Genomic DNA, 3233 nt, shown 5'->3' with positions numbered 1-3233 from the left:
CCCTCCGCCTATTTCCCTTCCCTTTCCCAGTCTTCTACCCTCAGTTCTGGATGCCGCAAGGACCTTAACCTTGTTTTTTGCTTCAGCTGCTAGCTTTTCCAAATCTCAGTGCTTTCCCCTTTTTTCATTTTCCTCCAATTAAACTTAAAACAGATGTCTTAATTCATCAGGCTTTCCTAGAAGGGTATTATATTGAGGGAGGAGAGACGGTGGTGGATCTCACCTTCAAGTCCTCAAAGATCTTTTCTGGAAGACTTTTAAAAGGGAGGTACCTGGGATTAAGATGATAGGCTACTTGATCCCATTCTTTGTTTTAGTGTGAATTTCTGCAGCTCCATTTGTCTTCATGATTGTACTTGAAGCAGTATTAGCTGAATTAAGTTCATTTTATTCAGATTTAAGATGGAGGGCTGAGTCCATTATCTTAGTCCGCTCAGTCTTATTTTTTTTTTTACACATTCCCTTTTGATCTATGGGAATTAAAGGGTTGCCACTACAATGTTTTTCACTGCTCATAATTGTGTTAGAGAATCCCCCCCTTCCTTCTCTGGAGCTTTAGGTGACTCTACTCACAATCCAGTGTAAACTGCCTTGCTTTGCCCCAATCCTTCCTCCTGCTAACACCTGCTCTCTCTCTTATTCCCATCTCCAGTGATAGATGGGATTGTTAATCCAACTCCAGAGAGAGACCAAGTGTTTTCTGTTCACATCTCACACAATTGAAGGTGTCTCTGAACAAGTTTCGGAAGGGTCCATAAGGGGCAAGCTTAGAGAAATCTGTGCAGAGGCAGTTTTGCCAACACAAGGGCTCTTTCAAGCCGACTTTCACAAAGGGAGCCGGCCTTGTTAGTTGGCTTCTGTCTCTAATTTAGAGCCAAGAAAGTTGTAATTAAGTAGCCTAGATGTAGGAAGGGTAGGATAAGCACTTATTCCCCTGCCTTCCAAACTGAAGAGGAGAACCAAGCCAGCTCTCAATAATCTCAAGCCTGAAGAGAAGAGGTCTTGGAGGAACAGAAAAAGCATGAACTGGATAGATGTCTTGACTCCCTTCAGCCCATAGTGTATCTGGAGAGTCCAGCTAGGGTAACCCTGATTTTTGCCAACCACCTTCCTGCTGAGCCAAAGTTTTCTCATTCCCCCTCTGCTGGGGAAGCAGCTGAGGCCCAGGGCCTTACTCCCTGGGAAATTCTCCATCTTTCGGTGCATTGGCCATATTACTGTGCCAATAGTGTCTTAATTCTTGTCCCATCTATTCTCAGCTGGCCTTGGGCCCCACATAGGAGTTGCAGGGGAGGGATAGAAATGGGTATTATTTCTTGTAGTTGATCCTGATGTCATGTATATATAAAGAGACCCCTCCCCTCATTGTGTGTTTTTCATCCCTCGCATTCCCTCAACAGGATTGAAATAAAATATGCTTCTGTTTTTATAAAAATTTTTCCTTTAAACTGGAGATTTTATTTTGTCAGTATAGAGATATCTAGGCACTTTGGTCAGATGATCCTTGTCACCCCTGCCTCTACCTTCTGTCTACCTCCACAAACACACTGCCCTGCCAAGAGGGCATTGACGGTTCCTTTGTAGATAGGTCATTTGGGAGAGTCTTGCTGATGTATAAAAGCTGTTTGGGAGACTAGGGTGGTGCCCTTTATCTGATAAAGTATCTCTTACTGGAACAGAACCTCACTCCTGGCTGTAGCCAGAACTCAGTACTGGTGTGGGAGAGATTTCTGTAAGTAAAGAGGTAACACTTGAAACGTTTTATCACAGGCTTTAATACTCTTTTTTTCCTGGGGTTCAAGACTTAGAGCACATCTTCAGAGTTGTTTCCATGCCTCTTCATGACTCTCAGTGGGACAAAGCCAACCTCTGCTTCCAGCTTTTCCCCAAGGCTTTAGAGGGCCAGTGACTATTTCAGTGGTGGAAAAGGGAAAGGAGAGGCATTGGTAGCCTTCAGAGCATGCCTTTCTTTTTATCCACATACATGATTTCCCTGCTTACTATTCCTGCTGCTCAGTGGCTGGGAAAGATGCAGCCACTTTGAAAGCATTGCTATCAAAAGCCTAAGAAAAACATCTGGAATAGGAAACCACAGAATGAAATGAGATTTTTGAGTGTTGTGGAATTTTTAAAATTATTTTATTTCAAAAGAGATACAGCATAAACTGAACAACACAACAAACCTAGCATAATTGACAAATAGAACACTATCTTCCAAACCAACAGCATGCAAACACACTTTTTAATTACACTGGAAATATTTTACCAAAATTAATCATAACTGGACCATCAAGCAAGCCTCAAAATTTTTTTTAAAAATTAATAGAATGTTCTCAGAACTGAACACATAGGATTAAGCTAGGAAAAAGAAAACTGAAAAGTCCCTGTTTGAAAAAACAGGTAGTACAAAGTAAGTCAGACAAAGAACAGCAAATACCATATGGTTTCACTTGGATGTGGAATCTAATGAACGAGCTAAAATAGAAACAGACTCAGATACAGAAAACAGACAATTGTCAGAGGGGAGGGGGCTTGGAGGCTGGGTGAAAAAGGTGAAGGGGATTAAGCAGTACAAGTTGGTAGTTACAGAATAGCCACAGAGATGTAGATTACAGCCTAGGGAATATAGTCAATGTGATAAATCTGTATGGGTCCAGGTGAGTACTTGAAGCAGCAGGAGACCGCTGTAAATTACATGATTTTCTAACCACTTTGCTGTATATCTGGAACTACTATAGAATAATATTGAATATAAGCTGTAATTGAAAAATAAAAACATACAAGGGGAAAGGGAGTAGGAGGACGTAGAAAAGGGTATAGGGGGGATAAGTGGTGATAGACTTGGGTGGTAAGCGCACAATACAATATACAGATGATGTATTATGAAATTGTACACCTGAAACAATTTTATTAACCAATGTCACCCCTATTAAATGCAATTTTTTAAAAATGTATAATCCTAAAAAAATAATCAAAAAGCAAGTAATACAATTCTGAATAACCCCAGGGTCACAGAAAAAATCACAAAAGGAAATTAGAAAAAAAAATTAATTGAATGATAATGAAAATATGCCATATCAAAACCTGCGATATATGGGTAAAGCAGTACTTAAAAAAAAAAAAGATACATTACCTTAAATTCACACATTATAAAAGAATGGTTGGTCAATGATCTAGGTTTTCATGTCAAGAAACAGAAGAGAATAGCAAATTCAAAAAAGAAGGAAGGATAC

This window comes from Miniopterus schreibersii (genome assembly GCF_964146895.1).
Source record: "Miniopterus schreibersii genome assembly, chromosome: 7".
In the NCBI taxonomy this organism is placed as follows: Eukaryota; Metazoa; Chordata; class Mammalia; order Chiroptera; family Miniopteridae; genus Miniopterus; species Miniopterus schreibersii.
The sequence above is the reverse complement of the archived record's forward strand: the minus strand, read 5'-3'. Positions refer to the sequence as shown.